The 14,573-nt window shown below is 47.4% G+C and overlaps 1 protein-coding gene across 3 annotated transcripts in view; it reads left to right on the plus strand.

Annotated features, from left to right (window-relative positions):
• NAT8 (N-acetyltransferase 8 (putative)) overlaps positions 1 to 14,573 on the plus strand; it is a 66,810-nt gene that overhangs the window by 49,875 nt on the left and 2,362 nt on the right. The gene's annotated exons all lie outside the window — the stretch shown is intronic.

A 14,573-nucleotide genomic window follows, 5' to 3' on the forward strand; every position in this document is an offset into this window, starting at 1 on the left:
AGTCCTCAGTGAGGTGCTTCTGCTGAGCCTCCTTCTCGGTCAGATCCCATTGGAACTGAGCTGTTTTGCCAACTCTTTGCTCCTGGTGGCTGCTCGGCTCCAGCAACTGCTTCCTGTTGGGGTCCCAAGGAATCCGGGCGGGGAAGGGAGGAGTGGCTGGGAGGGGAGGGGCAAGGAGAGGCTGGCGAGGTGTCCCTTGACATGAGTGACATCGAGTTGGCCACGCCCACCCAGTCACATGACCACCTAGCCACGCCCACCCATCCAGTCATTAGGCAGATCATATTAGTGATCCGGGAGATTAAAAATTATGAATTTAGTGGTCGCTGAGGTCCGAAAGGTTGGTGACCCCTGGACTGGAAGACCTCCAAGTCCCTTCCAGCTCTATTCTGATATTGATTGATATGGTCTAGGGCAGGGGTGTCCAAACTACGGCCCGCGGGCCAACTGCGGCCCGCGGGTCAGTTTTTATTGGCCCGCAGCAAATTCTGAACATATAATTGAATATGGCCCGCCGCCTTCACCATTCTGCGCTGTTGCAAAGAGGGTTGGGGCAGTTCAGCCGCCGAGCAGCAGGGGGAGCTCGCGCAGCAACGGAAAGGTGGCGCCTGCGTAGCTGCGCCGCCAAAATGGGCGACTCTGAGGATGAATTTCAGTGGCGGGATCCGCTGGGGTGGCGGCGGGGGGAAGCGGTGCGCGGGATAGGCACAGGCGCTGCTCCCGCCGCCGCCCCCTCCCCCGTCCCCCCCGGGTGCGGACTGAAGCGGGGCGGTGGCCCTCGGCCGCCCGGGAGGAAGAGGCAGCGGAGGCGGACGGAGAGCCGCTGGTGGTTCCGCCCAACTCCCGCTCGGAGGCCGGGCCAGGCGGGAGGCGGCCCAGGGCTGGTGAGTCAGGCGGGAGGCGGGGAGTGGGGGGGAAGAGGCTGAGGGGATCGCCGCCTGGGAGCCACTGACTGCCACCTGCTCTCCGCCTAGAGATGAAGGGCCACGGGAGGCCGCCGCCCCCGCTGCTGCTTCAAGGGCGGAGGGCGCCAGCCACGGACTCAAGGCCTGGGCGGCCCTACTGCTTTTGGAGGCCCCGGCCGCGCCCCGCACGCCCCCGCTGCCCACCAGCTGCTGGAAAGGGGCCCCGGCTAATGCGAGGCCGGGCTGGCTGTGGGAGCTGAGCTCGTTGACGGGCACCCCGGCCGTAGCTCCTTGGGAGGCCGATCAGGTGCGTGGCTGCGGCGAAGCGTCGGGCTCTTCTCCGGGGTCCTCCCTTCCCCTTGGGGGCAGCTGAGCCGTCGCTCTTTTGCGGCGGTTCTGTGCCCGAGCATCCCGAGGCCGAGTTCGCCTTCAATCCAAATATTACATTAAAAATCAACATAACACAAACACACACGTACACAAACATAGAGATACACATGCACATATATATAACTCACACACATATAGTATACTTAAGCCTAAACTGTGCATAGGGACTACCCAGACGGCTGAAAAAAGTGATTTCTGACAGGTTCTCACACTTTTGACTGGTCCTCACACGTACAACTATCTTTACATTTTGCACCCTATCTTGTAACCGTGGTGAAGAGAAGCAGTTGTGAAATGAGTGATATGGTTGTTAAAAATGCTGCAATGGGCATAAATGTGAGGATGGTCATAAGTGTGAGGACTGGTCAAAAATTACTTTTTTTAGCCCTCTGAGTAGTTTCTATGCCCATAGCCACATCCACTCAGTCACATGAGCAGTTAGCCACGCCCACCAGTCACATGACCACCAAGCCACACCCCCAAAATAAGCCACGCCCATCCCCCCCCCCCCCTGGCCCGGGCCTTTGCTTATTTTTCTGTATTTGGCCCTCACTCAAAAAAGTTTGGACACCCCTGGTCTAGGGTCTCCTGCATGGGCAGGGGGCTGGACTAGAAGACCTCCAAGGTCCCTTCCAGCTCTATTCTGATATTGATTTTTCCCAGGTTGCAAAGAGGAAGGTCAAGGGATAAGAATCAGGATCATAAGGTTAAGTTGCAGTTTAGAATTATTGCTCAAGCCCACGCCGGTAGTCCTTGACTTACAACAGTCCATTTAGTGACCATTTGAAGTTACGACGGGCCACCCCCCCCCAAAAAAAAACCCATGACCAATGACCATGTTTTCAGAGCCCCAAATTTCTGTTCCGAATGAGACAGGGCTGAAGTGAGCTTGGCCCCATTTTACGACCTTGCTTGCCACCGTCGTTAAGTGAATCACCACAGTTGTTAAAGTAACACGGTTGTTAAGGGAATCTGGCTTCCCCATTGACTTTGCTTGTCAGGCGGTCGCAAAAGGGGATCGCATAACCCTGAGACACTGCGACCGTCATAAATACGAGTCAGTTGTCAAGCATCTGACTTTTGATCACGTGACCCCGGGGGGCTGCTGCAACGGTCGTTAAGTGTGAAAAACGGTCATAAGATCCATTTTCAGTACCGTTATAACTTTGAATGGTCACTTTGAATGGTTATAAGTTGGAGAGTACTTGGGGCTGTGACTTGATGGAGAGAAGAGAAGAAATCGGGAGACAAAAACAGAAAGAAATAGTGACAGAGAGAAAGATGGATGGAATCAGAGAAGAGAGAGAGAGAGAAAAGAAGAGAGAGAAATAACACAATAACACAAAGTCGAAAGGGACCTTAGAGGTCTTCTAGTCCAGCTCCCTATTCAATCAGGAAACCCTCTACCATTCCAGACAAATTGTTATCCAATCTCTTCTTAAAGACCTCCAATGTTGGAGCACCCACAACTTCTGGTGGCAAGCTGTTCCACTGGTTAATTGTCCTCACAGTCAGGAAATCCCTCCTTAATTCCAGCTTGCTTCTCTCTTTGATTAGTTTCCATGCTTCCTTTCTTGCCTTGCCTTCTGGTGGCTTTAGAAAATCAGTTGAATAAATAAAAGAAGTTGAAAAATAAATAATAAATATTATTTATGTTAAAAATAAAATAAAAATAAATAACACATAAAATACATACATACATAAATCAAAACAATAACTAAATAATACATGAAATTAGGGGTGAAATGTAAAATTTGTTACTACCGGTTCTGTGGGCGTGGCTTGGTGGTGGTGGGGAGTAATGTGACTGGGTGGGCGTGGCCAACTTTTTTAAAAAAAAAACTTTTAAAAGCATTTTTTCTGCAACCTCTTTGGCCAAAGAGGTTGTAGAAAAAAATGCTTTTAAAAGGCTCTGACAATCCCAGTTGAGCCCTGCGATCATCAGAGGCTTTTTTTTTATTTTTAAAAGCATTTTTTTGGCTGAAGAAAAAATGCTTTTAAAAGTTTTTTAAAAAAAACTCTGATGATCGCGGGGCTCAGCCGGGGATGGGGGAAGGCAGGGATTTTTGCTACCAGTTCTCCGAACCACCTGCCACCATCGCTAACCAGATCAGGCGATCTGGTCCGAACCGGGAGCATTTCACCCCTGCATGAAATGCATAATAAATAAGATAAATAAACGATTAGAATAAGTACATAATACATAAAATAATAAATAATAAAATACATGCACAATAAACAAAATACCTAAGAAATAAATTAAATGAGTAAGATACATACACCATAAACAAATAAAATACCTGAGAAATAAATAAAATGAATAAAATAACATACTGTCAAGGGTATGAATATCCATGGACTGGACTAGATCAGCCAATGTTTTCTAATATGATTTGTTTGCTTATTTGTTCCCTATGTCTATCATTGTTGTACCTTATGATTCTTGAGGAACGTATCTTTTCTTTTATGTACACAGAGAGCTTATGCACCAAAGACAAATTCATTGTGTCTCCAATCACATTTGGCCAATAAAGAATTCTATTCCATTCCATTCCATTCCATTCCATTCCATTCCATTCTATTCTATTCTATTCTATTCTATTCTATTCTATTCCTATTCCTATTCCTAATTCTAATTCTAATTCTATTATATTCCATTCAGCAGGGGGTTGGGCTAGAGGACCTCCAAGGCCCCTTCCAACTCTGTTATTCTATTCTATTCTATTCTATTCTTTAGTTTAGAAACAGAAACTGAAGCTAAAAGTCTGGGCGTGGCTTAGGCAACTGAGTCTGTGCAGAAGCTTAACTGCCCTGTATAGAGGAGGCTCTCTTTGCATTAAGCTCTGTGCTCCACTCTTGAAACAAGCCTGAACTTGCCTGCTCTGTTGAAATGAAACTAGCTGTTCTCTCCTGCCTTGTGTTTTGCTTGTTAGCTGCTACTACATTGAAGAAGACGAATCTATATTGGTATTGCACATTTATCTTCGTGGATTAATAGGTATATAAAGAAGTTAATGAATCCTGCTGCATCAGTCTGCCTGGGTGTGCTTTCTGGATTTAGTTTCTGTAACAAACTCTGAGGGGTACGCCATCATTAAATAAAATGCCTAAGAAATAAATAAGATAATGAATAAAATCAATACATAATAAGTAAAGAATAAATAACATGAATGAAATAATGAATGAAATAAGTGCAAAATAAATGAAAATTAGTTGAAAAAATGAGAGAGAGAGAGAGAGAGGGAGGGAGGGAGGGAGGGAGGGAGAGAAGAATGGAGACAGCGACAGAGAAAGAAAGAAAGAAAGAAAGAAAGAAAGAAAGAAAGAAAGAAAGAAAGAAAGAAAGAAGGATGGAGACAGAAAGAGAGAAGGATGGAGACAGAAAGAGAGAGAGAAGGGTGGAGACAGAAAGAGAAAGAGAAGGATGGAGACAGAGAAAGAGAAGGACTGAGACAGAAGAGAGAGAGAGAAAGAAGGATGGAGACAGAAAGAGAGAAAGAGAAGGGTGGAGATATAGAGAGAGAAGAGAGAGAGAGAAGGATGGAGACAGAAGTAGAGAGAGAGAGAGAAGGACGGAGACAGAAGAGAGAGAGAGAGAAGGATGGAGACGAGAGAGAGAGAAGGATGGAGACAGAAGAGAGAGAGAAAGAGAAGGACGGAGACAGGAGAGAGAGAGAAGGATGGAGACAGAAAGAGAGAGAGAGAGAGAGAGAGAGAAGGATGGAGAGAGAAAGAGAGATTCAACAAGATTCTTCCATCAGCCTCAGGCCTCTTTTACAGAAAAACCCAAAGTCCTTCATTTCCTGGCATGATTGTCTATCCAGCGTTTGCAAACCACGAAGCCTGAATGCTCCCCCCTAATTAGTCCCCCCCCCTAATTAGATAAAACTTTGGAGAGACTTCTTTTCCAAGGACGGGTTGGGATTCCCAACACACCCACACCCACCCACCCATCATTTTCACATTCCCCTTGCACCCTCCCTCTCCTTTCTGGCCTTCCTCTTGACCTTGGGGATGATAACCCAGCTTCCCACACACACATACACCCTCGCTTCTAATCCCCAGGACCTTGAGCGCAACCGAGCTCCTCTTGCTAAAACTCAAAAAAAACAACAACACAACAACCACCCCAGAAGACAAAAATTACTTCAACGAGAGATCCGAGCCAGGAAGGAGGGGGGAGAGGTGTGTGTGCTGCGTCCGTTGCCAAAAACCATCCCAAAATGTCCAGTCCGGTTTGTAGGATGAGTGTGGCTCACACCTTGGTGCTTAAGCCATGGTCTGTTGAAGGAACCACAACCTGGTCAAATCCTGCCTCAGCTTGGGCTTCTAAAGAAGCAACGGGTGGAAACTAATCAAGGAGAGAAGCAACCTAGAACTAAGGAGAAATTTCCTGACAGTGAGAACAATTAATCAGTGGAACAGCTTGCCACCAGAAGTTGTAAATGCTCCAAAACTGGAAGTTTTAAAGAAAATGTTGGATAGCCATTTGTCTGAAATGGTGTAGGGTTTCCTGCCTGGGGTTGGACTAGAAGGCCTCCAAGGTCCCTTCCAACTCTGATATTATTATTATATAGGAAGGACGATCCTTCGCACCTTTTGCTTGAAAAAGTGATCCTTCCTGCCTGAAGCCTGGAGGACTGCAAGACCTCCAAGGGCCCCTTTTCCAACTCGGTTATTCTGCAGAGTTTAATACAGGTCAAGGGACAGACCGTCACGCTAAGGCAAAAGAACTGAAATTCCCCGCGCCCAAAATCCCAGGAAAAACTTTTCCCGAAGTCGCCTCCCATCCTTGGTCCCTCACAAGCCCAATCAAATTTAAAAGAATTGTTTTGGGAACGGTCTTTTAAGGAATGCAGACCCCCAACCACCACTTCCATTTGCCAAGAGGCTGGCCTTGAGACGGTGCTGGGAAGGGACCGTTGAACTTCCGTTCCCCTCCAAGGAACGCCCCCCACCCCCACCCCGCCTGTCCCCCAAAATTCACGGCATTCATTGGCACCTTAATAGCAGAGAATTGTCAATTGTTAAGACCAACGCTTACAAAAATTGCATTCAATGTCGGGGGCCAGAATATTTAAAAAAAAAAAAAGAGGTTGAGACTCTAAAAAGAGTCCGGAGAAGAGCCAGAAAGATGATTAGGAGCCTAAAATGTTTGAATACAGAATAACAGACTTGGAAGGGACCTTGGAGGTCTTCTAGTCCAACCCCCTGCCCAGGCAGGAAAGCCTATAGCCGCGAGGGCAAACCTATGGCACAATGTGCTAGAGGCGGGACACAGCGCCCTCTTTGAAGGCACATGAGCTATTACCCTAGTTCAGCTTTGTTGCACATGTGCGCACGCACCTCATTTGCACCTCTATAACTGTCTGGTTCGGTTCTGCAACCCAAAAAGAAAGACCCAGACTTCAGAGGATAATTAGAACTGCAGAAAAAATAATTGCTACCAACCTGCCTTCCATTGAGGACCTGTATACTGCACGAATCAAGAAGAGGGCCGTGAAAATATTTGCAGATCCCTCGCATCCTGGACATAAACTGTTTCAACTCCTACCCTCAAAACGATGCTATAGAGCACTGCACATCAGAACAACTAGACACAAGAACAGTTTTTTCCCGAAGGCCATCACTCTGCTAAACAAATAATTCCCTCAACACTGTCAAACTATTTACTGAATCTGCACTACTATTAATCGTTTCATAGTTCCCATCACCCATCTCTTTCCACTTATGACTGTATGACTATAACTTGTTGCTGGCAATCCTTATGATTTATATTGATATATTGACCATCAATTGTGTTGTAAATGTTGTACCTTGATGAACGTATCTTTTCTTTTATGTACACTGAGAGCATATGCACCAAGACAAATTCCTTGTGTGTCCAATCACACTTGGCCAATAAAAATTCTATTCTTCTATTCTATTCTCCCTCCGGCCAGCTGATCTTGGGGGCTCTGCCGTGCATGCGCAGGGGGGGGCATGGGGGGGCAGAGGTGGGTTTCAGCAGGTTCTGACCAGTTCTGGAGAATCGGTAGTGGAAATTTCGGGTAGTTCAGAGAACCGGTAGTAAAAATTCTGACTGGCCCTATTCTCTCTGTCTCCTGAGTCCCAGCTGATCGGGAGGAAATGGGGATTTTGCAGTAACCTTCCCTTGGAGTGGGGTGGGAATGGAGATTTTACAGTATCCTTCCCATGCCACGCCCACCAAGCCACACCTACAGAACCGGTAGTAAAAAATTTTAAAACCCACCACTTATTTATTTATTTATTTCGATTTTTATACCGCCCTTCTCCCGAAGGACTCAGGGCGGTGTACAGCCAAATAAAAAGCGCCAATATATAAATTAAAACAAGACTAAAACAAACATATTACAAAATGGCCAAAAATTTAAAAAATTTAAAACATTTTAAATAGTTTAAAAAACCCTAAAAATATAAATAACCCCAGATTAAAATTTAATTAGGCCAGTCCCGCTTGAATAAATAGATGTGTTTTCAGCTCACGGCGAAAAACTGATGGGGGGGCATGCAGGGAGCAGGGCGCATGCGCTGGGGCCATGTGCTCATTGCATTTTGGGGGTTTGGGCATGCGCTTTGGGCACTGGGTACGGAAAAGGTTAGCCATCACTGCCCAATAGCATTTCAGACAAATGGTAGCCCAATCTCTTCTTAAAAACTTCCAGAGTTGAAGCATTCACAACTTCTGGTGGCAAGCTGTTCCACCGGTTAATTGTTCTCCCCGCTGGGAAATTTCTCCTTAGTTCTAGGTTGCTTCTCTCCTTGACTAGATTCCATCCATGGAGGAATTGGGTATGTCCAGTCTAGTGAAAAGAAGAACTAGGGGTGACACGATAGCAGTCTAATATTTGAGGGGCTGCCCCAAAGAAGACGGGGGGGGGTGTCGACCAATTCTCCAAGGCACATGAAGGCAGGACAAGAAGCAGCAGATAGAAACCAATCAAGGAGAGAAGCAACCTGGAACTGAGGAGAAATTTCCTTGAAAGTTAGAACAATTAACCTGTGGAACAACTTGCCACCAGAAGTTGTGGGGGCTCCCACACTAGAGGCGTTCAAGAAGAGACTAGATCCATCATTTGGCAAAATTGATATAAGGTCTCCTGCCGGAGCAAGGGGTTGGACTAGAAGACCTCCAGGGTCCCTTCCAACTCTCTTATTCCGTTGTTCTACTGCAGGTAGATCTCAACTTAGGACCACAATTTAGCCTAGAATTTTGGTTGCTAAATTAGAAATTAATTCAGAGGCTTTCCTTGACGCATTTGTTAAGTGAATCACTGCCACTCTTTGCTTGTCAGGAGGTCACAAAAGGGCCCCCCAGGACACTGTGACCGTCATAAATACGAACCAGTTGTCAAGCATCCCAATGAAAGTCACATGACCGCGAGAATTCTGCAAAGGTCGTAAGTGTGGGAAAAAATGGCCATAAGTCGCTTTTTTCCCCATGGCGGCGTACCTTTGGACGGTCACTAAATGAACCGTTGTAAGTCAAGGACTACCTGTACACATTTGTTACCTTTTAAGGTGCCAGGACAGGAGCTTTAGGCCAGGGGTCTCCAACTTTGGTCCCTTGAAGACTTGTGGACTTCAACTCCCAGAGTCCCTCAGCCAGTTTCAACCTTGGTCCCTTTAAGACTTGTGGACTTCAACTCCCAGAGTCCCTCAGCCAGTTTCAACCTTGGTCCCTTGAAGACTTGTGGACTTCAACTCCCAGAGTCCCTCAGCCAGTGTCAACCTTGGTCCCTTTAAGACTTGTGGACTTCAACTCCCAGAGTCCCTCAGCCAGTTTCAACCTTGGTCCCTTTAAGACTTGTGGACTTCAACTCCCAGAGTCCCTCAGCCAGTTTCAACCTTGGTCCCTTGAAGACTTGTGGACTTCAACTCCCAGAGTCCCTCAGCCAGTTTCAACCTTGGTCCCTTGAAGACTTGTGGACTTCAACTCCCAGAGTCCTCAGCCAGTTTCAACCTTGGTCCCTTGAAGACTTGTGGACTCCAACTCCCAGAGTCCCTCAGCCAGTTTCAATCTTGATCCCTTTAAGACTTGTGGACTTCAACTCCCAGAGTCCCTCAGCCAGTTTCAACCTTGGTCCCTTTAAGACTTGTGGACTTCAACTCCCAGAGTCCCTCAGCCAGTTTCAACCTTGGTCCCTTGAAGACTTGTGGACTTCAACTCCCAGAGTCCCTCAGCCAGTTTCAACCTTGGTCCCTTGAAGACTTGTGGACTTCAACTCCCAGAGTCCCTCAGCCAGTTTCAATCTTGATCCCTTTAAGACTTGTGGACTTCAACTCCCAGAGTCCCTCAGCCAGTTTCAACCTTGGTCCCTTTAAGACTTGTGGACTTCAACTCCCAGAGTCCCTCAGCCAGTGTCAACCTTGGTCCCTTTAAGACTTGTGGACTTCAACTCCCAGAGTCCCTCAGCCAGTTTCAACCTTGGTCCCTTTAAGACTTGTGGACTTCAACTCCCAGAGTCCCTCAGCCAGTTTCAACCTTGGTCCCTTGAAGACTTGTGGACTTCAACTCCCAGAGTCCCTCAGCCAGTTTCAACCTTGGTCCCTTTAAGACTTGTGGACTTCAACTCCCAGAGTCCCTCAGCCAGCAAAGCTGGCTGAGGAACTCTGGGAGTTGAAGTCTACAAGTCTTAAAGGGACAAAGATTGGAGACCCCTGCTTTAGGTGACCCCACCCCAACCCCACTTTTACCCCATTAAATGAGGACCATCCAGATCCGCCTCACAAGCAGCCTCCAAAACAAAAAAATATATATACAGGTAGTTCTCAATTTACAAACGTTTGTTTAGCGACCGTTCAAAGTTACAACACTCAAAAAGGGACCAGTTTTCATACATATGACCATTGCAGGATCCTGACAGTCACAGGAACAAAATTCCGATGCTTGACCACTGACTCGTATTTATGACGGTGGCTGTGTCCCCCTGGGCCAGGCAATCCCCTTTGGCGACCTTCCGACAAGCCAAGCCGAAGGGGAATCCAGATTCGCTTAACAACCGTGGGACTGACTTAACAACTGCAGTGATTCACTTAACGACAGTGGCAAGAAAGGCCGTAAAACAGGGCATAGCTCAAACAATCGCCTGGCTTAGCAACAAAGTTTGGACTCCATTGTGGCCGTGAGCCAAGGACTACTTGCACAATATAAGATATATACAGAAGACACCTCAGAGATCATCTACTCTAACCCAGTGGTGGGATTCAGCCAGTTCGCACCACTTCGGGAGAACCGGTTGTTAACTTTCTAAGCAGTTTGGTGAACCGGTTGTTGGAAAAAATCATTAGGGGAGAGAACTGGTCGTTAAATTATTTGAATCCCACCACTGCTCTAACCCCTTGTTCCATAAAAGAAACCCCAAAGGAGGAAAGAGAGGCGATGAATAGAGAAATCTAAGACTGTATATTTTAAATCTAAAACTATGATTGAAGCAGAGTTCCTGTAGCTACCTGCAACCAGTCCGCGAAGGAAGGTCCATCAACAGAAGCTCTTCATCCCACCGGCCCTGGAGCTGTTACAACTGGTGGACTTTATAGACTTCCACACACACCCCCATCCCATCATCCTAAGTGCCAAAAGGCTGCAGCTGTGGTTCCAGCTGTTAATTAAACCAGGGCAGGTTGGCCTTAACCCCTTCCAGCCCAGTCTGTAACATCTCAGGAGCTGGGAAAGGTCCTGCAGAGTACTGCAGAGTAGAGTAGAGCAGGGGTCTCCAACCTTGGTCCCTTTAAGACTTGTGGATTTCAACTCCCAGAGTACCTCAGAGTAGAGTAGAGCAGGGGTCTCCAACCTTGGTCCCTTTAAGACTTGTGGATTTCAACTCCCAGAGTACCTCAGAGTAGAGTAGAGCAGGGGTCTCCAACCTTGGTCCCTTTAAGACTTGTGGATTTCAACTCCCAGAGTACCTCAGAGTAGAGTAGAGCAGGGGTCTCCAACCTTGGTCCCTTTAAGACTTGTGGATTTCAACTCCCAGAGTACCGCAGAGTAGAGTAGAGCAGGGGTCTCCAACCTTGGTCCCTTTAAGATTTGTGGATTTCAACTCCCAGAGTACAGTAGAGTAGAGCAGGGGTCTCCAACCTTGGTCCCTTTAAGACTTGTGGATTTCAACTCCCAGAGTCCCTCAGCCAGCTTTGCTGGCTGAGGAACTCTGGGAGTTGAAGTCCACAAGTCTTAAAGGGACCAAGGTTGGAGACCCCTGGAGGAGTAGAGTAGAGTAGAGTAGAGTAGAGTAGAGTAGAGTAGAGTAGAGTAGAGTAGAGTAGAGTAGAGTAGAGTAGAGTAGAGTAGAGTAGAGTAGAAAACAAAATAAAATAAAATTGGAAGAGAAATTGGAAGAGAGAAGAGAAGTAGTTGGAAGGGACCTCGGAGGTCTTCTAGTCTAACCCTCTGCTCTGACTGGAGACCCGATACCACTTCAGACAAGTGGTATCTTCTTTACAAGCCTCCAGTGAGGGAGCACCGGCAACTTCTAGTGGCAAGTTGTTCCACTGTTTAATAGTTCTCCCTATCAGGAAATTCCTCCTTAGTTCTAGGTTGTTTTTCTCTTTGATTAGAATCAGAATGGAGCTGGAAGGGACCTTGGAGGTCTTCTAGTCCAGCCCCCAGCTCAAGCAGGAGATCCTAGACCATTTCAGACCATTTCTGTCCAGTCTCTTCTTAAAAGCCTCTGGTGATGAAGGATCCGCAGCTTCTGGTGGCAAGCTGTTCCTCTGGTTAATTGTCCTCCCTGTTAGGAAGTTTCTCCTTAATTCCAAGTTGCTTCTCTCCTTGATCACTTTCCTACCATTGCTTCTTGTCCTATCCTCAGGTGTTTTGGAGAATAGGTGGATCACCTCCCAGGGGTAAAATCCAGCAGGTTCCGAGAGGTTCTGGAGAACCGGTAGCGGAAATTTTGAGTAGTTCAGAGAACCGGCAAATGCCACCTCTGGCTGGTCCCAGAGTGGGCTGGGAATGGAGATTTTGCAATATCCTTCCCCCAGGAGAATAGAATAGAATAGAATAGAATAGAATAGAATAGAATAGAATAGAATAGAGTGGGGAGGGAATGGGGATTTTGCAGTATCCTTCCCCCAGGAGTGGGGAGGGAATGGGGATTTTGTAATATCCTTCCCCCAGGAGTGGGCTGGGAATGGGGATTTTGTAATATCCTTCCCCCCAGGAGTGGGGTGGGAACGGGGATTTGCAGTATCCTTCCCCCAGGAGTGGGGAGGGAATGGGGATTTTGCAGTATCCTTCCCCCAGGAGTGGGGAGGGAATGGGGATTTTGCAGTATCCTTCCCCTGCCACGCCCACCAAGCCACAGCACGCCCACCAAGCCACGCCCACCGAACTGGTAGTAAAAAAAAATTGCATTTCCCCACTACCCCCTCCTCTTCTTTGGGGCAGCCCCTCAGATATCGGAAGATGCTCTCGTGTCACCCCTAGCCTTTTTTTTCCCCCATCCCCCAGCCGCGGTGTGGCTCAGGCTGTAAGAAGCCTGTTATTAAAACACAGCTGCCTGCAATTACTGCAGGTTCTAGTCCCACCAGGTCCAAGGTTGACTCAGCCTTCCATCCTTTATAAGGTAGGTAAAATGAGGACCCAGATTGTTGGGGGGGCAATAAGTTGACTTTGTAAATATACAAATAGAATGAGACCATTGCCTTACACACTGTAAGCCGCCCTGAGTCTTCGGAGAACGGCGGGATATAAATGTAAATAATAATAAAATAATAATAAACTAGACCTTCCCAATTCCAGACAACCATTCACCGTTCACGGTTTTTTAAAAAAATTTGCATTTCCCCACTAACCCCTCCTCTTCTTTGGGGCAGCCCCTCAGATATCGGAAGATGCTCTCGTGTCACCCCCTAGCCTTTTTTTCCACCATCCCCCAGCCGCGGTGTGGCTCAGGCTGTAAGAAGCCTGTTATTAAAACACAGCTGCCTGCAATTACTGCAGGTTCTAGTCCCACCAGGTCCAAGGTTGACTCAGCCTTCCATCCTTTATTAAGGTAGGTAAAATGAGGACCCAGATTGTTGGGGGGGGCAATAAGTTGACTTTGTAAATATACAAATAGAATGAGACCATTGCCTTACACACTGTAAGCCGCCCTGAGTCTTCGGAGAACGGCGGGATATAAATGTAAATAATAATAAAATAATAATAAACTAGACCTTCCCAATTCCAGACAACCATTCACCGTTCATGGTTTTTTAAAAAAATTTGCATTTATATCCCGCCCTTCTCTGCAGACTCAGGGCGGCTTACATTGTGTTAAGCAATAGTCTTCATCCATTTGTATATTATATACAAAGTCAACTTTTATTGCCCCCCCAACAATCTGGGTCCTCATTTTACCTACCTTATAAAGGATGGAAGGCTGAGTCAACCTTGGGCCTGGTGGGGCTTGAGCCTGCAGTAATTGCAGGCAGCTGTGTTAATAACAGACTGTCTTACCAGTCTGAGCCACCAGAGGCCCTCCAGTCCCCTCATCCTCTTTGTTGCTCTTCTCTGCACCCTTTCCAGAGTCTCCACATCTTTTTTGTAGCACAAGGCCTGCTATTGGCAGCTCCTCCGCCCACAAACCCACCATCTTCCCCTTGAACGGTGCCTCCAACTTCTGCAGCGCCAATGCAACGCACACCTGGCGGTAATTTCACTTGGGAGCAGCCGCCGCACCCCCTATTGGCCGACAGATGTAAAAGGCCCACTCCTGCTGTCTTCTGCGGCGCCCCCTATTGTCCAACACTGAAATCACCAGCTGCTAGGGCAGAAGACAGATCGCACGCCTCCAGGAGGATGCAACCCGCAAAACCTCCTTGGCCAGTTCGCACACGCACACAAGTGCCCCTGGTTTGCTGCAGCAGTGAAGGGGTGGACAAGAAACTGGGAGACAGGAGTTTATAGTCCAGCTAGGGCAGGGGTCTCCAAACTTGGCAACTTTAAGCCTGGCGGACTTCAACTCCCAGAACCCCCCACCCCAGCCAGCAAAACTTTTTTTTTTTTTTACTTTTAAAAACATTTTTTTGGCCGAAGAAAAAATGCTTTTAAAAGTTTTTTAAAAAAAAACCTTTGGTGATTGCGCAGCTCAGCTGGGCATGGGGGGCGGCAGGGATTTTTGCTACCGGTTCCCCGAACCACCCGCCACCATCGCTACCGGATCAGATGATCCGGTCCGAAACGGGAGCATTTCATACCCGGTTCCAACCAGGGCTGGCCCCATCCACCTGCCCTGGCGCTATCACATCCTATATAATCGCTGGATTTTCAAT

This window comes from Ahaetulla prasina, chromosome 8 (assembly GCF_028640845.1).
Source record: "Ahaetulla prasina isolate Xishuangbanna chromosome 8, ASM2864084v1, whole genome shotgun sequence".
In the NCBI taxonomy this organism is placed as follows: domain Eukaryota; kingdom Metazoa; phylum Chordata; class Lepidosauria; order Squamata; family Colubridae; genus Ahaetulla; species Ahaetulla prasina.